This window comes from Notamacropus eugenii, chromosome 4, assembly GCF_028372415.1.
Source record: "Notamacropus eugenii isolate mMacEug1 chromosome 4, mMacEug1.pri_v2, whole genome shotgun sequence".
In the NCBI taxonomy this organism is placed as follows: Eukaryota; Metazoa; Chordata; class Mammalia; order Diprotodontia; family Macropodidae; genus Notamacropus; species Notamacropus eugenii.
In genome coordinates, this window is record NC_092875.1 from 64,020,250 (window position 1) to 64,041,572 (window position 21,323).

Genomic DNA, 21,323 nt, shown 5'->3' on the forward strand with positions numbered 1-21,323 from the left:
CAGACCTCCTCTCTCTTCTCCCCACCAATCAATCAATAATCAATAGGTATTTATTAAGTGCCTACTATGTGTCAGGCTCTTTGGATAGAAAAAGAGACAAAAGACAGTCGCTTCCCTCAAGGAGCTTATAGTCCAGTGAGGGAGACTGCGAATAAATGTATACAAAGCAAGTTATATACAAGATAAATAGCAAACAAAAGAGGGAAGGCATTGGAGTTTAGAGGAGCTGGGGAAGGCTTCCTGGAGAAGGGATTTAAGTTGGAACTTAAGCCAGGGAGGTCAGTAGCAGAAGCAGAGGGGAGCGTTCCAGACATTAGGGACAGTCAGAGAAAATGGCCAAGCTGAGGGATGGAGGGTCTTGTTCATGGCACAGCCTGGAGGCCATTGAGTGCCAGTTGAGGAGTCAGGTGTAAAGAGACTGGGCAGGCAGGAAGGGACCCGACTATGAAGGGCTTTGAATGCCAAGCAGAGCATTTCGTTTGTGTGCCTGGAGGTAGTAGGGATCACTGAAGTTTATTGAGTGACATGGTCAGAACCGAGTTTTGGGAAAATCACTCTAGTGGCTGAATAGAGTACTCCAGTGGGGAGAGACTGAAGGCAGGCAGACTCCCCACTCCCCCTCCTCCTAGCGGGTTCTTGTAATACAGCTCCCAGTGTGAGGTGGTGAGTGCCACTTAGGTCAGGATAGGCTTAGATGGGAGCTGATGAGATCGCCAAGGGGAGTAATGCAGAGGGCAAAAGGAAGAGGACACAGTCTCCCCTCTCCCACCTTGGGCCCTGGGGAGAGTGGGCTCACACTGAAAGCAGCTGCTGCAAACACCTGTCCCATCCCTGAGCTCCCTGCCAAGAGCAGCACCCCCCCCCACCTCCCCATGCTGGCAGGATGGGGGGGCCCAGCCGCCAAGCCGCCCCACTGCCAGGCTGACCCAAGCAGGCTCCTTCTCAGGGCTGTGGCAGCTAGGCCAGCTGGCAGACTCTTCAGCCTCTCCTGACCCTCCAGAGCTCACAAGGTCGCAGCCTGGCCCTTCCATCTCAAGTCTTCTTCACCCAAGATCAGGAGAGAATGTACAAAATAGGCACGAAGCAGCAGAAATGCTGTTACAGGCCCACCCCCTTAAAGAGACCGGAGTTTGGCCAGTCAGCACCTTTGGTGGGCAGATTGGATTCCAGTTCAACAGTCACATATAGAGAATCTTGCATGCTTACAAATATGTCAGGGGAATATATGCACACATATACATATACACATGCATACAGATAAGTATATTCATAAGTATATGTAAAAATATATGTGCATAAATATATATAATATGTACGTGCACATATACAAATGAAGCATGTATGTACATATGAGTATACCTATGTGAAATACGTATGTGTGTGTGTGTGTACACATACAGTCAAATGCCCAGGGGAACAGAAGAAAGTTTAGAAGGAATCACAGTCAGGACAGCCTTGAAAATAGCATGTTGAATTTATCACGTATACATATGTACATTTCTTAAAAAGCAAACTCCATATAATAGTGATTTCATATAATCCCATTTTTGTGTTGTATTTTGCATATGGAATTGTTCTCTTTTTTGATGTCCTTTAAGTTCATGATCCTTTTGTTTTTTTAAATAAAAAGTAGGGGGAATTGGACTAGATGCTTTTTTTAGGTCCTTTCTAGCTTAGCTCTAGGACCCTATGCACTTTCCCCTCACTGAACCTCAGTTTCCTTTTCTATTAAATGGGCAGGAAACAAAGAAAGGTGGGTTGGCCACAGTCCCTTCGGCGTCCTTTATCGAAAGGCGGTCCAACCCGGCTTCTCCAACCTGCCAGTAGGGGCAGTACCGAGTCAGCTGTATCGAACCAATAGAGAGAAACATGATTCCCACGGCCTGGCAAGGTGGCTCCCCAACCCCACCCCCACCCCCACCCCCACCTCCACAGCAGCTGCCTCCACAAACCTGGTGGCCCAACCCGGCAGCTGCCACCCGCAGGGGATCTGGGGCGTAGCCCGCCCACCTCTCAGGTAAGCGGAGAAAATCCTGTTTGGGGAGTTCCGCCCTCTGTGACCCTTGGGGAGCCTAGTGAGATATTAACCAACTCGGGTGCAGTCAGGAGGGACAGGGGGCAAGCTGCAATCAAACAGAAGAAAGCTCTATCCCTGTGCCTCTGGAAGTGCGTTTGGAACTTTGCAAATCCTTCTGGGGGGTTATAGGCAGACACAGGGGTGCCCCAAGGTCAGGAGATGACCCAGTGCCCTGAGAGGTAACCCACACTTGCCAAAGAACAGGGAAGCCCCCTTGGAAACTGGCCTGGCACCCCATAGACTGGCCTGACCTACTTTCCAGGGTAATGTGGTCCCACTTGCAGCTCAACACCCAGAGTGTGGGGCAGGGGAGACAGCAGTCACTGGGGCAGAGATGAAGTTTCAGGCCTGGCTACCTGCCTTGGGGCAGGTTTCTGGGTTTCAGGGAGGCTTAGACTAAGGGATCTCTAACAGCCCTTTGAGCTGTGATGTTCTGGAATCCCAGGTGGGGTCACTGATTCCTTGTGGATAATACTATAAAGAGATGTCACCTAGACAATGGAATATTTTAGAGGATTGGGAATTGTCTGCCTGGCTGCAAAGAATAATCATTAATGGGTTGAGAGTGCTTGTGGGATCTATACCTGCCTCTGGGACAGTCAAGATCTTTGTCAATGATAGGAGGCCAAATCAAATGAAAAATATATTTAATTGAGACAAATGGAAAATTCCACACCGGGTTAAAAAAAAATTACCAGAGTTGAGCAGGTAAGTAGGAGCTAGCAGAGGCCATCTAGGGCTGATACAGGGCCTCTGTACCTTCTTAAAAGTATTTGCAGATCTTTGGAACAAGCTATTTCCAAACTCTTGTAAGCCAGAAATCTGTGGCTGCAATTTCACAGGGATGTAAATGTCCCAGGAAGTCTATCTAAAAAAGATGGACAATGCCAGGGGAGAAGGCAAACTTTAAATTTTCCCTACATTCACCATGAAAGAAGCAAAATGGTCTTTGAGGTCCCTACCAGCTCTTAAAATTCTATGTTCCAAGATCCCCTCCTGGCTGACATTCAGTGTTCTGTTCCAGCTCAGTCTGTGTCTATGTTCTAAGGGCTCTTCTAGCCCTAACTTTCTGTGTTCTGAAGTCCCTTCTAGGTCTGACTTTTTATAAGTAGGATCTGTAAAGATGTAGATGGTAATAATAGCTTTCTGTGCCATGTGCCACACTGGGCTCTTGAAATTGTTCAAGCATGGTTCAGTCATAAACTCATGGAAAGGGGGAAGAGAAGGGATATCAAAGCCCCCTCCCCATCCATTTCATGGATCTCACTATTTTGCCACAGAACGTCTTGTCCATTGTCTGCTCTGGGCCTGTCCTAATGGCATGGGCATGCCAGCACTTTGGCTGGACCTAAGCTCCCCCTGTTCTCTGCTCCCTCCATGATGGAACCTTTTATTCCCTCCTCTCTAACTATCAGAATCCCATCCATACTTTTGACTGGTCTCCTCCATGAAATCTCTTGGGACCATCCCCAGTAGGTTTTTTTTCTCTTGCTGATGCATTGGGACAACACAGGCTGTCTAGACCACTACCATATTGCCTTGTATGATTGCTTAAATATTTCATCTATGTCTTATTCCCTTGGTATGAGTCTAAGGACTTTGTGGGTAGGAGCTACAGCGTAGCATTCTCTTTATCCTGTGAGCCCGACCTCCATCTCCATCCATTCTTCAATAGTGCTGCCAGATTAATTTTTTAAAAACAGATTTGGTCATGTCACTCCTTTTCCCCCAAATCTTCAGTAGCCCGGGTATCGCCTGCTAAGTCAAGTTCAAACTCCTTTGACCAGAATTCAAGTCTCTTCACTATCTAGGGCCACCCACCTTACCAGCCTTGTTCCTTATTCCCACAGAATCCGCTAGGTGGTGCAGTGGAGTCAGGAAGACCTGACTTCAATTTGGTCTCATCCATTTACTAGCTCTGTGACCTGGGGCAAGTCACTTAGCATTTCTCAGTCTCAGTTTCCTCATTTGTAATGTGGGGATACTAATAGTACCAGCCTTCCAGGGTTGTTGTGAGGATCAATGAGAATTCTCTCATCAGCACAGTGCCAGGCACAGAGGAAGAACTTATATGTGTTTGATCTTTTCCCTTCCATGCACTCTGCACTCCAACCAAACTGCAAGGCACCCACCCTTGCGCTCTGGCCTGGAATGGGGATCCCCTCTCTGCCCCTCCTTTGAGTCCAGCTCCTCTGTCACCTTCATAACCTCCTCTCTGACCTCTCTCTGTCCCAACTATTGGGGCCCATGGCAGCACTTGACTGGAGCTCTACAAGGCAGGGACTCTGTCCTCCATACAGTTTGTTTACAGACCATGGGTGCTTAATTAATGTTTATTGTCTGGTGTATGAAAGGCTATTCAGGTGAACTGTATGGAGTCCTAAAGAGCCCTGCCAACCTTGCCATTTCTGCACTAATGAGCAGGGGGATGGGGGAGGGGAGGAGGGAGGATCAGCCTGGAATAAAGATGAACAGAAAATAAGAGGGAGCAGACAGAGGTGTTTTCCCCACCTCCCTTTGCTTTCGTTTTCCTTTGATGGCCTGGGCATTCCCAGGCACAGCCCGGTTCCTACCAGCTCCCAGACCCGACCTCTAGTGGTGAGAAGGCACGTTTGTTTGTGAGGTCAGAGCTAACTATGGCCTACCAGCGGTGGGGAACCTTCAGTCTCGAGGCCATGTGTGGCCCTCTAGGTCCTCAAGAGTGGCCCTTTGACCAAATCCAAACTTCACAGAACAAATTCCCTTAATAAAAGGATTTGTTCTGTAAAATTTGAACTCAGTCAAAAGGCTGCACCCGAGGACCTAGAAGGCCACATGTGACCTCAAGGCTGCAGGTTCCCTAACCCTGACCTAAGCAGTCCCTAACCTCGTTGGGTCCCAGATGCCACTGCAGCCACAGGGGATGCCTACGAGACTTCTCTGACCAGTTTGTAGAGTATTTGAAGCCCTATCATGGGAAAGAGGGATGGGCTTTGTTCTGCCTGGACCTAAAGGCACCAAGAGATTTAGGTGGAATGGAGGGAGAGTGGAGTGGGCTGCTTCCTGGGGAGTGAGAACCTCGACCTGGAGGTCTTCCCAGCCTGGGGGACTTCAATTTAATGCATTTCAAGAAGCATTTTTAAGTGCCTGCGACTTGTGTGATACTAGGGAACACAGAGGCAGAAACAAAAGTCTACCCCAAAGGGGCGTCCACATTGAACGGAATACTGCCAGTTTTTGGTGAGCGCCCTCAACTGTGGGAAACACAGACCGGAGGCTCCTTTCTGATGCCAGAAGACTCCCATTTCACCTGGACTCTGCCTTATACGCTGACTAGCTGTGTGACCCTGCACATGTGCTTAGACCTCTCAGCCTGGTTCCTTCATTACAATGAAGATAATAGAGGCATCTCCCTCACAGGGTTGTTACTGTGAGGCTCAAACGAGATCGTGGATGTCAAGCGTTGCTGGTGGGCAGTGGTGAAGATAGCTGCCAGCTCCCTGGAACAACCACCTCTGTGGAGCCCCATCTGTGGGGAGCGGGGGTGGGGGGGCCTATTATTTAGGCCCATGGGGTATAACTGGTTCTCTCTGTCACTCACTGAATGTCTCCTGCCTGGTGTCAGTTGCCTTTATCCAGTGGCCAGAAGCCGATAATCCCCTCAGATTGATTAAGGAATTTCTCACCTTGTGGGAAAACTGGGTACCTCCTCTCACTTATTAAAGAAACACCAAGTGGTGAAGCTGAGGCATTGACAGCTTGGGGATGCAGGAAAGGCCTGCTGAAGGGCGTGACCTTGAGCAGGGCCATGAAGGAGCTAGGAATGCCATGAGGTGGAGGGCAGGAGAAGAAATGCCACATCATGGTAATAACAGCTAGGCTACAGGCTACCTGGACCACCGGCTGTAGGAGAGAGAATACTATGGATCAGTCTGGAAACAAAGATGGCAGCCAGGTTGTGCAGAGATTAGACAGGAGTTTGTGTATTGTCTAAGGGGCAGGAGGAAGGGAGGCATTAAAGCTGTTTCCTTGTTTGTTTGTTCACATTTAATTTTTTCTCAATTACCCATAAAAAAAAAATGTTGATTCATTTTTTAAAATTTTGAGTTCCATATTCTCTCCCTCCTTCCTCCACCCTCATCCCTCCTTGAAAAGGCAAGCAATTTGATTTAGATTATACATGTGCAGTTATGTAAATCATTTCCATTATTAGCCATACTATAAAAGAAAATAGAGATGGAAAAACGCAAGAATAATAAGGAAAGTAAAAATAGTGTGCTGCCTTCTGCATTCAGGCTCTATCTGTTCTTTCCCTGGAGGGAGATAGCATTTTTTCATCATAAGTCCTTTGGAATTGCCACAGATCATTGCATTGCTGAGAACAGCTGAGTCTTTCACAGTTGATCATTGTACACTATTGCTGTTACTGTGTAGTGTTCTCTTGGTTTTGCTCATTTACTTTGCATCAGTTCATGTAAACTTTCCCAGGTTTTTCTGAAACCATGCTGTTCGTCATTTCTTACAGCGCAGTAGTATTCCTTCAGAATCGTATACCACAACTTGTTCCGCCATTCTCCAATTAATGAGCACTTTGAAACTCCTTGAGCAGGGAAGTGGCGTGGTCAAACCTTGGATTTTACCAAAGTCAATTTGGCAGCTTCCTGGGGTGGGGTGGGGTGGGGGTGGGGAGCTGGATACAGAGGGATCACTTAGGAGTTACTGAACTAGCACAGGAGAGAGGTGAAGGAACTAAGTGTATGACCATGTGAGTGGAAAAAAACATAGATATGCAAGATATGGAAGCAGAATGAATGGAAGGAGAGAAGGAGGGGAGGCTAGGAAGGATGAAGGGAAGGAAGGAAAAAGGAAAGAAGGAGAAAAGGAAGGAGACAAAAAAAGGAAGAAAGCATTTATTAAGTGCTTACTATGTGTAAAGTTCTGTGCTAAACTTTGGGGATACAAGAAAGACAGTTCCTGCTCTCAAGGAGTTTATATGCTAATGGGAGAGATAATACCTATGGAAGGTTTTGGTTCAAATAAAGTAGAAAGGTCCCATAAGCCTAAGGTGAAGGAGCAAAGCAGATGTTAACGATTCTTCTTTAATGTCATTTCTGCCGACAAAATCATATCCATTTGTGATGGTGAACCATTTGACAGTACCAAGACTTTGGTGGTGAGGACTTTCTTTTCTAGGTCTTTAGGAACTGTGGCTGCTTCCCAACCAGTGTGTATTTCCATAGGGGTTGCTTCCTAAAATGATGATTAAGGGAGCTAAATTGGAATCAGGACCAGTGGCTTGGGCAGTGCTGCCCATAACTCCTGGGCTTCGATGCCTCTCAGTGGCATTTGGTCAGTAGTTGGTGGTGGTAAGGAAAGTGGGTCCCTTCTCCACAGTCTGAGAGGAGATGGGTGTCAAGGAAATGGTAGTGGTTTGACTTACCTGGCACCAGCCTCCCTTCTCTCCTTTAGGGTTTGGATTGGATATTTGAGGTGAGGGACAGTAAGGAGTTCAGGATGACTCCTAGTTACAAACCTTGACATAGGGAGATTAGGAGGAAAATAGGTTTTGGGGAAAGAGATGATAAAAATTCTACTTTGAACCTGTTGGTTTTAAGATGCCTCTGACTTTGAGATGGGACAGGGTGGTAGGAGAAATATTTGCTCCACACAGGATAGGATGGTTTTCCCCCAAAAGGCAATAAAGACATCCTTGAGATTTAATTGGTCCAGAGGATTATGGCTCAAGCCATCAACCTAGCTTCCTGGTTCCCTTAATATAAAAGCCACACACACTAGGGGTCAAAGGCTCCTCAGGCTTGACACTTCCTGCTCCCTGGGTGTACTGACATGACAAATGTGGAGGGAAGGAGGCCACACCAACTGCATCCATGCTGAATTCTTGCTGCATATCCTTTCTACCCTACTGTTAAATAAGCAATTTGTTAAATGTTACATTGGGGGACGGAGGAGAGGGAGCAAGCATTTATTAAGCTCCTACTATGTGCTCCCATTACTATGCCAAGCTCTTTTCAAATATGATCTCATTTGACCCTCATGACAACCCTGGGAGGCACATGTTGTAATTATCCTCATTTTATAGTTAAGGAAACTGAGCCTGCATGAACTTACATGATTCATCCAGGATCCCATAACTAGTAAGTGTCTGAGGCCATATTTTTAACTCAGGTCTTCCTGATTCCAAGCCCAGCCCTCTATCCATTGTGCTACCTAGTTGCCATGATCTATCAGTGTCTCACTTGATTCCAGTCCCAAGCTTGAACCACCAGCCTGGCCTGTGTCAGGCCTGTCCTGGAACAGATATCCAGGTGAAGCTGTCTAACAAACAGTTGGAAATGCAGGACTGGGCTCAGGAGAGAGATGAGAGTTGGATTTTTGTTGGGTGGAGAGTTGAAGATTTGGGCATCATTGGCACGTATGTTAGCTGATGAGATCATTAAGGCAGAGTGCAGAGAAAAAGAGAAAAGGTCCCAAGATACAGCCCTAGAGGTCACCCAAGTGTACAATGGATGACGATTCTGGAAAGGACACTGAGAAGAATCGATCAGCTTCCTAATAAGAGGACCATGACAGATCACTGTGAATCAAACCCTTGGAGGAGAGTGCTTCCAAGAGGAGAGGGTGATCAGCAGGGTCAAAGCCTGTGAGGACTAAGAGAAGGCCTTTGTAATGGCAGTAAAAAAAGCATTGGTGGCCTGAGAGAAAGCCATTTTAGGCAAGCGATGGGTAGTGGACACACATGGCTTTATGTCCCTGGGCAAATCCCTCAGTCTCTCAGTGCCCAGTCAGCCAGTGGGGCATGTATATTAGTGGGAGAAGGTTCCTCAGTGAGAATGCCCTAAATCACTGAAATCACAGGTATGTACCCCCAAAAAAGCAATGAGTAGGAAGTGAAGATTTAGAGACAGGAAATGTAGGTAGCTTTTTATAGAAATTTGACTCTGAAGGAAAGATAATTAGAAGATAATAACATGAATTTAGTTGGTCAAGGGAAAGTTTTTTAAGGATGGGGGAAGTGTGGAATGTTGATAGGAATCATAGAGGGAACCAGTGACTAGGGAGTGGTTGAAAATTAAGGTGGGGGGAGGGTGGATGTCAAAATGGCAGGTGGCTAGAAGCCCATGCTGGGTAGATACTGGTCTTCTCTTCAGGAATTGGAGGCTGAAGGGCTAGATGAGATAATTCTGCAGTCTAAAGCTGACTGATTATAGAGTTTTGTGGTATCACATGATTCAGTTTCCATTAATGGTCAGGATAGATCTGTTCCAGGGCTATTTCCAAAACTCAATTGAATTAACTCCCTCACCCAGGGTTTGGGTTGAACAGAGTCTCCTAAAAGTCCCCAAAGTAACCCTGGGCAGATCACTTTCAGGGCCTCAAGCAACTCTAAAGATTATAGGTTACAGGACAAATACCAGTAAGAGTTGGTGACAGGAGTTTCATCACTGGGAATTCCTTACATCAGTGCAATTATAGGGCTGTACCGAATATATATATTTATATAGGAGTGGGAGCTGAGGAAGTAGGGACATAGAAAGTAGATAAAATATAATCACCTAGTAGGGAGGGGTAGATGATAGCAGGGCAGCAGTCAAGATGCTCACCCTGGTAGATCCTGGTGTCCTGGTTAGGAGCCCAGGCTTGATACCTGAATGGTCTGAGGCTGCAGTCTGAGGTCAGTCTGGTTGTAGATGGTTGATTAACTCAGTGTCCATTAACAGTCAGTGCAGCTCTGTCCCAGGGTCATCTCTAAAGCTGTGTTGATTCATTCTCTGGGGGTTGGGGAACAGGATCTCTGGAAGGTCTGTGCAAGAGGTGATGAAAACTTGAACCAGGGTGGCGGCTATGTAAGAGGAGAAAAGGGGCTGGATGTGAAAGGTGTTGGGGAGGTAGAATAACAGGATTGGCATTTGATTGGATATGAAGAGTGAGAAAGAATGAAAAGTTGAGGATGGCTTGGAGACTAGAAGGTCATCATTGGAAATAGGGAAATTAGGAAGAAGGGTGGCTTGTGGGTAAAAGATAGTGAATTCTGTTCTGGGTTTGAGGTGTCTATAAAACATTCATCCAACAGGCAGTTAGTAATGTAAGGCTCTAAATCCTGAGACAAATGAGGGCTGGGTGTGCCCTTTTGGGAGTCCTAGCAAGTCTCTAAGATTGCCAAGAGAGAGTTCAGAGAGAAAAGAGGGACTGAGACTGTCTTGTGAGGACTATGTGGATGATGATCCAATCAAGACGGTTGAGCAGGAGTGGTCAGACACATAGGAGAGAAAGGTGTCATGGAAACTCAGGGAGGAGATGCTGTCCAGGAGGGAGGGAGTAGGTCCACAGCATAAAGCACTTCAGAGAGGTCAAGAAGGATGATAACTGAGAAAAGGCCTTTGGATTTAGAGGTTAAGAGATTGTCATTAATCTTTAAAAGATTCGTTAAAATGAGCGAACGGTATAAAGGACTAAACAAGGATAACTGCTTTCACTCTGATATGGGGAAGATGATGCTCATCCCATCTGAACCCTATCATCATCAGGGGTCAGAGAGAGAGTTCAGTCACACAAGGCCTGGAAATGGTTCTATATCTTGATGATCTTAAGAGAAGAATGGAAAGAAGTAGGAAGTGGAGTATACCAGGTAGGGGTGGAAGGAAGGGAAAGGAAGGTTATTGGGAAAATTATCTTCCATGATCAGAGTGCACAAGTAGGCAATACACAAATGATGAGAAGGACCCTAGCAGAGCAGAATTGTGTATGTATAAAAATATTTATAGCTCTTTTTAAGGTAGCAAAAAATGGGAATCTTGAGGGGTGCTCATCACGGAGGAACAAGTTACTGTATACAAATGTGATAGGATACTTTTTTGCTGTAAGAAATGAAGGAGCTGGTTTCAGAGAAACCTAAGAAGAACTATATGAACTGATGCAGAGGGAAGTGAACAGAACCAGAACAATTTCTACAATGGCAAGAATATGGTAAAGGCAAACAACTTTGAAAGAATTAAGGACTCTGGTCAGTCTAAGAGGACCAGTGATGGAACATAATAACTCACGCCTGATGGAGAGGTGAAGGACTAAGTCTGCAGATTAAGGCAAATTGTTTTTGGACATGGCCAGTGTAGAAATTTGTTTTGACTGTGCACATTTGTAATGGGTTTTGTTCTTCTTTTGTTCTTCGTTGGAATGGGCAAGAGGATAAGAAGGTCAGAAGGCTTATTTTTGCTGATTGGAACAAATAAAACATTTATTTAAAAAAAAGATTTATAAGATACTAGTCAAAAACTTGTAAAACATGTTATCATGGAGCATGGACTGAATCTGGCAAATTGCTGTGTCATTAAAACCCTAAATTCCCACCCCCACACACACCCCCCAGTCAAAAAAATGAGCCAATTCAGCAGGTAGTGAGTGAATGAGGTATAGACGATAAGGGAGGAGAAGTAATTGGGAGGTCAGAAAGTGAAGGCAAGAAATCTAGACAGCTTTTTCCAGTTTAGCTGTGAGCAGAAAGAATGATCTAGGATAGCTAGGAGAGGCAGCTGAGGCAAGTTGAGGACTTTTTAAGGTTGGGAGCTTTGGAACTGTATGCAGAGATCATGGAAGGAATGTGTGGGTGGCACTGAGCCTTTAATGAGGACTTCTGGGAGAGGGAGACCATCTCCTCCTAATGTGGCCCCTCCATGCCTGCTTGTCTCTGATGTTGCTGTCTCCCTCTATCCTCCACACTCCTACTCCTAGATGTGCCCTCTGGAACCCAGCAGAACAAATCTAATCACTCTTTCAGGAGACAGCTCTCATGTCCCCCTGAGGCTTCCCCTAGCCAGGCTAAACTTCTCTAGTTCCTTCAGCTGATGGCTCAGAATGGAACCCCATTGGAACTCAATGGAACCTCCCCAGCCCTCTAGCTCTCAACCCTGAGAATGCCTGCATCCTAAAGCAGCATTCACTTCTTTGATGGTCTTATCCAATTGATTGAGGTCCCATTTGCACCCAAACCTCCAGAACTCTAGTTTTAAGATGAACTGCTTTCTAGCCCTGCCTCCCTTCTCAGATTGTAACACAAGTATAGCCTGTTTCCCATTCCACACTGGAGTTCACACATATTACTAGACTCATGTAAGTTATTTTGGAAATTGTTGTTTTTCAGTTGTGTCTAACTTTATGACCTCATCTGAGGTTTTCTTGGCAAAGATGGTTTTCCATTTTCTTCTCCAGTTCATTTTACAGATGAGGAAACTGAGGTATACAGGGTTAAATGACTTGCCCAGGGTCACACAGTTAGTAAGTGTCTGAGGCCAGTTGAACTTAAGTCTTCCTGATTCTAGGCTCAGTGCTTTATCTACTATCTAACTACCCATTGTGGAAATCAGTGTGCCTAACTTGTGACTTCAGCCCACCTCCCATTGTGAAACCCTCCAATGTCAACTTGGGCCTACATACTCATGGAGGGTGGGGTATCTCCAATCATCCTGATCTATATCTTGCTGTGGCAAGATGGCTCCAGAGGAGAAAGTGAGGCTGGTGACCTTGCACAACCCTTCTTACTTAAATCCAGTTCACTCACAAGTCATGACATTACCTTCCTGATGTCATGGTCCTCTTGGAGAACAAAGGACAAAGAGCAGCCGATAATCTATACTGTGCAAAAGAAAAACCTTGGCAAAATACCTCATACGAACAGTAAAAACATTTCATTGGATCAGAAAAGGAATTCAAGAAATACTTTGTCCATCTAAAACTTTTTATTTGGTTTCTTAGACATCACTACCCCAGTTTGAATGGAAAAATAAACAGAGCCATTTATAAGAAGGGCAAGCTTCCCGTTCTCATGAGGCCTGTCTCCAGACAGCAGGGCCTCACAGTGACTTGGGTTGCAGTGACAAGGACTGAAGCCACAGATAGAGAACTGTTTGGAACAGGGCAGAATGACCCTGGCTCTCCCTCCCTTAGAGGAGTTCTGGCTCAGGCTGAGCCTGGTAACCCCCTTCACAAAGACCCATGATCCGAGCTGGATTACAATGACTTTCTCAACAACCACCGGCCAGGAGTGCATTCCTATACCTCTTCACCAGCACAGTCTGAAGGGGAGAGGCTTGTGCAGGTTCCTTTCTGCCAGCCAAAAATGCAGTACGATGGCTTGTCTCTTCTTCCAGCTCCCCAACCTTGAAGTTTCCCTGGCAAGTATTCTTTAGCCCTGAGTCTTATTAGCTTCATGAATCAGGACCTATCATATCCCCTGCTATTATTCCTTCTTCTCCTGTCTTGTCCCTATGGCTGCATCCACTTGATACCATCGTTAGTGTCCCAAGGAATTCAGAATCTCAGCCCCCTGCCACAGGCCCAGCTCTTGAGATATGGTACCCCCTGGGAATGGACTTCTTTGTTGGGTAGGTTGTTTGTTGCTTGGCACATTGGAAAATTTTGATGCCCCTCCAAAAAAAACCCAAGCAGACAAAAACCTGTAAGCTAACAGGGTGCCCTGTATGGAAGGAAGGAAAAAAGGAAGGGAGGGAGGAAGGAAGGAAGGAAGGAAGGAAGGAAGGAAGGAAGGAAGGAAGGAAGGAAGGAAGGAAGGATGGAAGGAAGGAAGGAAGGAAGGAAGGAAGGAAGGAAGGAAGGAAAGAAGGAAGGAAGGAAAAAGGAAGAGAGGTAGGAAGGAAGGGAGGAAGGCAGGGAGGATGAAAGAAAAAGATAGAAAGATAGATGGATAGATGGATGGATGGATGGATGGCTGGATGGATGGATGGATGGATGTTGGTGTGGCCCATATAGTACTTTGTGGTTTATAAAATTGTACCTATCATTATATTGAACTGTTATATGTGGGAGACAAGTGCTATGTATGAGGTTTTGAGCCATAGAATATACAATATTAGAGGTTGGAGGGCTCTTAGAACATAGAATGTCAGAACTGGGACGGCCTTTAGAACACAGAGTGTCAGATCCAGAAGGACCCTTAGAACACAAAATGTCAGATCAGGAAGGGTCCTTAGAAGATAGAATGTCAGAACTGGGAGAACCCTTAGAACACAGAATGTTGGATCTGAGAAGGTCCTCAGAGACCATCTTGGCCAAACCCTTATTGAACAGATAGGGAAGCTGAGGCCCACAAAGGAGCAGTGACTTGCTCAAGGTCTGCTTTGTTGCTTCCTAGCTTAGGGGGTTCTTTTTCTTTCCATTGCTTTTCTAATGATACGTATGGGAATGATGAAGATCTAAGAAGGAATAACAGTAAAAACCTCCTGTCATGGCCTCTCCCTCCTCTCACTTTGAAAACCTCTCTCCCACACAGTACTTACTCAGAAAGCTGTGCGTGTATTGCTTTTCCTCCATGTCTAACTGTAAGTGCTTGTTTTGTTTCTTTGCATATTTTCTGTTCGTCTTGGGCATTTTATTTTAAAGCTTCTCACTAGGTATTTGATTAAGCTCCCTCCCCTTACTTCCCTTCTGTGTCTGAATTTTTGTGCTAGTGTTGATGAGGAAATGTATTCATTCAGCAAGTATTTTTGAGCATACAGATTAGATGAAAAGCACTATTCTTGGGTCCCTGCCCTTCCAGTGACTATAGGGTGAGTGGCATTTTGTGGACCTCAAAGAACAGGCAGGATCTTGGTAAGCAGAGATGAGATGGTAAGGAAAAGACATGAGGTTGTGAGCATCAGAAGACCAGCCAGCCACTTATGGACTGTGTGACTGTGGGCAAGTCATCTCTGCTCTCTTGGCTGAGTCATATTCACAGATGTAAATGAAGGGGATTGGACTCAAAGGGACACCCCAGCTCAAAAATTCTATGTTCTAAAGTGATATACTATAACCATTGTGACATTTTGTGTCCAAAGGATCTTCCCAGATCTGATATTCTATAGTTCTGAGAAGTTGGCAGGAGATTCAGGGATTATACATTACTAGGTTTATAGTCTTTGCAGTCAAGGAGATTGCTTTGTAGACAACCATACCTTTTTTGCAGGGTCTGGAACAGTTCCTTTTATAGGAAAGGTGTCAGTAAAGTTTGTTGAGAAAATGAAAGAGGTATGCAGTAGGCCAGTGTTTGATAAACCCAAAGACCCCTGCTAACTGGAGTTGTAACTCTTACTATTCAACAAAAATCGCTCAGAAATTGTGAAAGCAGTCTGACAGAAACTAGGTATAGATCAACATCTTACACCATGTACCAGGATAAGTTTCAAATCATTATGTGACTCAGACGCGAAAGGTAACATCATAAACAAATTAAAGGAGTAAGGAAAACATTACCTTTCAGATCTGTGTAAAGGGGGTGAGTCCTCAACCAAACAATACCTAGAGAGAGTCCCAAAAGATACAACAAACAATTTTGATTATATAAAATTCAAGAGTTTTTTCACAGACTATGTCCAACGTATATATGGAACTAGAACTGATTCAAAATTATAAGAATATAAGCATTCCCCAATAGAAAAATAGTAAAAGGAAATGAAAGGTTCTTAGAGGATGAAAGCCGAATTATCAATAGCCATGTGAAAAACATCCCAAATCACCAATAATTGGAGAAATCCAAATAAAAGAAAATCTAGGGTTTTACCTGATAATTGTGCTATAAGACATGATGAAGAGGATGGTTTCAGAGAAACCTGGGAAGACCTGTATGAATTGATGCAGAATGAAGTGAGCAGATGCAGAACAGCCTATACAGTAACAACATTGTAAAGAAAAACTATTTGAGTGCTCTGATCAATGTGACCAGCCGTGATTGTTTTTATTTACCTCACAATGTTAAAGTGCTTTTTTCCACAACCTCCTCTCCCACCTTTTTTCCCTAAAAAAACCTACTGTCAGCTTGAATGAAGAAGGAAACAATCCTGTTTTGCTCTCTGCCACCATTAAGTAATGGATTACTGAAATACTCACCCCTTACTTTGCTGTAAATATGATCTACATCCCCTTACAGAAGAAAGAGAAAAGCTTCTAAGCTCAGTGGTAAGAAATCCCTTGAGAGAAAAGGGAAGAGTAAAATGAGAAGACTTCTGCCTTTTTTCAGACCTCAGGAGGGCATGTTTCTTAAATTGTCACTCCTTGGCCTGTTTTCCAGGTCAGTTGTTTTGGATAATTAATCAATCATCTGAATTTCATTCTAACATTTGAATTTTGTCCTAATATTTCTTATTGTCTCATGGAGTTATTGAGTTTTATTTGGGCCCTTCTAATTTTCTAATCTGGTACATTCTGATTCAAGAATAATTCTAATTTTTGTCTGTCCTCATTCTTTGGGGAGTCTGCTACTTGGATCAGATTTTCTGCTTTCTGGTTCCAAGTGATTTGTTCCCCTTTCAGATTTTTCCTCCACAGCACTTATTTCACTTATCATTTCATTTTTTAAAATCTCTTGCTTTATTTCTTCCAGATACTCTCATAGACCTTGCGGCCAGAACATTGTTTTTCTTTGAGGCCATACTTATAGTTGGAATTACTTGAAATTACTCTGTTTATGAGCTAACCTCATGGGTGTCTCTTGACTCATAAAATTCCTTGATAGCATTTGGTGTCTTTTTCTGTTTACCCCTGTCTCTAGCCTTCATGTAGGGCCAGGCTCTGTGCCCTTCTAAACTCTTGAATGGGATGATGAGGCTTTATTTGTTCCTGACCTCAGTTTCCTGGTCTCCTCCCACTGACTTGGACTTCCCCAAGTGTGTTGTATTGGTCATCAGCTCCCCAGCAGGTTTCCAAGCTCCCAGTTACAGCTCTATAGCCTTCTGGCCCAGGCTTCTTCAGGCTTCTGGCCCCTCAAGGCATGTTCATGCTGGTTTCTGCTCTGGGCTCCCATCATCCTGGAGGCTTCCCCAGTCGGGGGATGCTGAGGTTTTTCACAGCCCCCGGAGGGTCCTGGTCAGACTTCTTGCCTGTTTATCAGAGCTCATTCTGGCTTCCACAGTGGAACTGTTTTCTAACCTGCATGACTTTCTGACTCCCTTATGGTATAGACCTGAGCTGGGTAGAGGAACTTAACTGCTTTGGATTTTGTGATGGTTATTTGATCTGGTGCCCTTTTTAGATCATTGCTGGAGTCCATGTGGGAGGGCCAGGAGCCTCTGTCACCTTCCATGCTGCCATGTTCACGGAAAGGCCTCTTGTGCCCTTTCTGATGGAGGGTCAGCACTGGTAATTGGTAAAGGCCAACTCACTGGGCTGTCATGATTCTTTTGGTATTTAGGTTTTCCAAAATTAGTAGTTCTGTCGCATCAGAGGGAGAATGTTTATCCTAAAAAGATGAGCTCTTATGGTATTGGACAGCTGGGGACTGTTCAAAGTGCTGGGTTATGTCCCAACTGCCACCCAACCTCCTCTCTATTTATATAAACTCCAGGAAATACAAAGAGAAAAATCAAAATGCTATCAGCCTTCAAAGGGTTATATTCTACTGGGGGGTACAACATGTCAACAAATAAATATGAACAAGGTTGTTTTAGGAGGGGAGAGCACTAACAACCAGAGAACTTAAAAAAGACTTCTGGCGGCAGGGGATCCCTAAGTGGAACCTTGAAGAAAGCTAAAGTTCTGGGGAGGGCCTTCTAATCATGGAGGATTACCTGTACAAAGGCATGGAGGTGGGAAAATGGCATGTCAAATTTGAGAAACAGTAAAATAAGCCAGTTTAACAGCAATATAAAACGTGCAAAGCTGGGTAATGTGAAATAAATCTGGAAAGGCAGACTGGAGCCACATTATATGTCAGGGGCTTTAAATGCTAAGCTGAAACATTGCTATTTTATCCTAGAGAAGAAAATGGCTTGACCAGGGAAATGACATCGCCAGACCTATATTTTAAAGATGGACAGCAGTGTGGAAGATGAAACTGCTCCAACCAGACTAACCCCTTCCGTCCCTTTACTGTCCTCCTCTCCCACAATGCCTAGTTCACTCTTATTCCTAAATATTGTGAGATAGACCAAGACAGAAACAGACAAAGAGAAAGTAAAACAAAAAGAAAGGAGAGAAAGGAAAGTGGGAGAAGAGAGAAAAGAGAGACACAGAGGAGAGAAACAAAATGAAAGTGAGAAAGACGAAGACAGAGGAGCGAACAGAAAGAACGAAGGGAGGTGGCAACGGGCAGGTTGCGTTGCTGAAGGTGAATGATTCATCTGCAAAGGCCCTGAGTCATCCTTACTGACTCTTTCCTTCCTCCATCCCGTGGGACCAAGGGCTGGCAAAGCTAACCCACGGTGTCTGCTGGTGTGCCATCAATGGAGGGATCTTAGTGGAAAGGGACCTGGCCTGGCTCAGTTATAATCATCATTCCAATTTCTGAAGCATTTTAAAGCTTACAAAGCATTTTCTTCTCAGTACCCCTGTGAATTAGATGTAAGGATGATTGGCATCTTCAAGAAACATGAAGTGCTTACTGTGGGCGAGTCCTTGGACAAAGGCCAGATGAGACTTCTAAAACTCAAAGAAGTCTTTGGACCCCAAGTCCAGGGTCCTTTCTTTTCTACCACACTGCTTTTCCCAGATCCTCGCTGTGACTTGAGATCTGGGCCTCAGCTTTCCCATCTGGAGCATGAAAGGACTGAATCAGATCTCTGCCTACTGTAATAGTCTGTGACTTCTGTTCTACTGTACTTTTTCATGGAAATATGAGTTATTGTAATTATTATCTAGGGGTAACCTCCAATAAACTCCTCCTGTAGTACCTCTCCAAGGCACAGAGGAAACCTTCAAAAGTGTCCTGGTGGAGGCCTGCTGCCAAGTCTTTGAGATGGACTCTAGGTCTGACAGGCTGCATCTCGGTGAATGCAGAAAAGCTCATCACTGTGTTGGTCGCTGGGCCTCAGCATTCACAAGAACCAACAACAAATAAGGCTCAGTGGCAGCTTTGGGCCCTGCAGGAATTACCCACACCAACCAAATCACTGTGCTGGCATGCACTAGGTAGGATAGGAAGTTATTAGCCTGACTGGGGCCACGCAGGCCTCCCTCTGCCTGTTGCCTGGCTGACAGCCCCCTCATTCCTCTCCACTGACACTCCCTCCGCCAGTTGGACCGAGAAGGAGATAAGCTGCTGTCTTTCCTCCAGCCTACAACAGCTGCCTCCTCCTCCTCCTCCTCCTCCTCCTCCTCCTCCTCCTCCTCCTCCTCCTCCTCAGAGGGCCTGGTAGACCCTGATGTCAGTCTCTCCACTCCCCCTCCCAGGGTGAATACCATGCTTGCCGTGTCCTTCGGGGATTGGTCAGGATTTGGTCCCAGCTGGGGTGACCACCTGTCATTGTCCTTCAGCAGTCCTGCCCCAGAAGCAGAGTAAGAAGAAACACTCAGCCCCCAAGGCTAACACACAGGACCGGAACCCACTACCCCCAGGTAAGGGTGGGCCTTTCCTGTTTTCTGACCTCCCCCAGATTATCCTGGTAGAAAAGCATGTGGGCATATGCCTTCTCTTCACCCCCACGGAGACCCTGATTCTGCGTGGCTTGGCCATGCTGCAATTGTCCAGGGCCGACAACTGCAATTGGGCAGACTTGGGGTTATTTGGGGAGGTGCTTTCTTACTAGCCAGCAGCACTGAGGGGCGGTGTTTCCGGTCCTCCTCACCGTCTTGTGGAAAGTTTCAGGTTAAAGGTTCCTATCTCTGCATGTGGCTAGAGGAAGTCCTTTAAGATGGCCCCTCTTTAAGAAGAGACTGATTCACCTGGTGGGGGCAGCTCTGTGAGTGCCTTCCCTTCCTGGGGTATCTCCTTAAAGGTGATAGCAGGACTAGGGGGCTTATCTCCAGGGTGTTTGCAGTAATGGGAAGATCCCTGGGCTGAGTCAGGTTCTGGTCCCAGCTGGACAGTTGACTCACTGTTTGGCCTCCAATAAGTCACTCACCTTCTCTGGGCCTCAATTCCCTCAGCAGCAAAACCAAGGAGTTGGATTATTTTGTCTCTAAAGTCCCTTTTGGTTCTCACATTCTGTGAGCTCCTGGTATCCTAGGAGGCAGGGGCCTGGCTTCTTCCCTTGGCTCTGCTACTGATTCACTGTTTGGCTTCTGGTAAGTCTCCTCTCTGAAACTCAGTTTCCTTACTTGTAAAAAGGTGGCTCCTGAGGTGACTTTGATATATCCTAAGATCCCTCTGAACTAATAGGATTAAATCGCCAAGTTAGACTAATCCAGTTTGCTGGACAGCACTTCTGGCCAGAGGTCATAAGGTGGACTTAGGCCTTGATGCTGAGAAGACAAGTGATGGAAATAACTCCCACACTGCCTACTGGCCTTGACTCGGGAGACACAACATTCTGGCTGCAGATAGGGACCTGAGTCCCAGCCCTAACTCTTCTCAGAATTAAGGCCTAGCTGGTTTTCCAGATTCCCAAATCTGCCCAATCCCTGCCCCTTCCCCATCTACCAGCACCCACCATGCCCCAGGTAGGCAGGCTCTACCTGCTCTAAAAAGCAGGGCTCTCAAGCAATGCATATAGTGAGTTCCTCACCACTAGAGGTGTTTAAACAGTCCAGATGAGTTCTTGTCAGGAAGCTTGTAGAGGGGATTCATTCTTCAGTTAGGAGACAACCCCAACAGCCCCTTCCAGCTCTATAAATTCTTGCCCCTCTTCCCTCTAACCAAAATTAAGAGAATTAAGCTCATTTCCCCACTCCAAGTCACCTTCCAGGGGCTCTCTGCCCTTCCTTCTCCATGGTAAAGGGGACCAAAGGCAACTTTGCCCCTTATCCTGAACCCAAGGACTGTTACAAGGCAGGCTAAGAAAGGTGTCAGGCATCCAAGGAAACTGAATGATTGAAAAGGGTTGGAGGTGACAGAGGGCTCATGAAGGCTTCTTCTTCCCTGTGGCATAGAGGGGTGAGGGACAGCAAAAGCAGCTGTCAGCACAGAGAGGCAAGGGCCACCAGAGGAGCAGGAACTTCACAGTACCAGGCCCAGAACATTGGCACTGAGAAGCCCTCAAAGGTCATCTGGTTCAGCGCCTCGTTTAACAGAGGCACCAGCAGAAGCAAGAGAGAGAGAGATGTGCCGATGTCACACAGGAATTGGGGGGAGGGGCTCAAAGCTGGGCTGCAACCCTAGGTCCAAGGCTCTTCCCACGGCTGTGAGAACTCTTTTTAGATCTCTTATCCCATAGGTAATCTCTCTGCTTTTGGCCTGGTTCACCTCTGACAACACAAGAAAGACTAAAAAATAATAATAACATTGATGAAGCATCTTAAGGTTGACAAAGCACTTTTCATATATTCTTGTGTTCGACAATAAGTAGAAGTGCCATTATTATAATACCCATTTTACAGATAAGGAAAC

At 45.6% G+C, this 21,323-nt stretch overlaps 1 protein-coding gene across 7 annotated transcripts in view; it reads left to right on the forward strand.

Moving 5' to 3' along the window:
• Positions 1-21,323, forward strand: part of JSRP1 (junctional sarcoplasmic reticulum protein 1) — a 95,425-nt gene that overhangs the window by 60,941 nt on the left and 13,161 nt on the right. For 3 of the 7 annotated variants that reach the window (XM_072601481.1, XM_072601487.1, XM_072601484.1), the window contains one exon: positions 19,229-19,393. The gene's annotated coding sequence lies outside the window, so the exon portion shown is untranslated. Of the gene's footprint in view, positions 1-1,871; positions 2,018-19,228; positions 19,394-19,645; positions 19,738-19,777; positions 20,063-21,323 lie in introns of those variants that run through there. The other 4 variants (XM_072601483.1, XM_072601488.1, XM_072601485.1 and 1 more) reach the window with 3 other exon arrangements.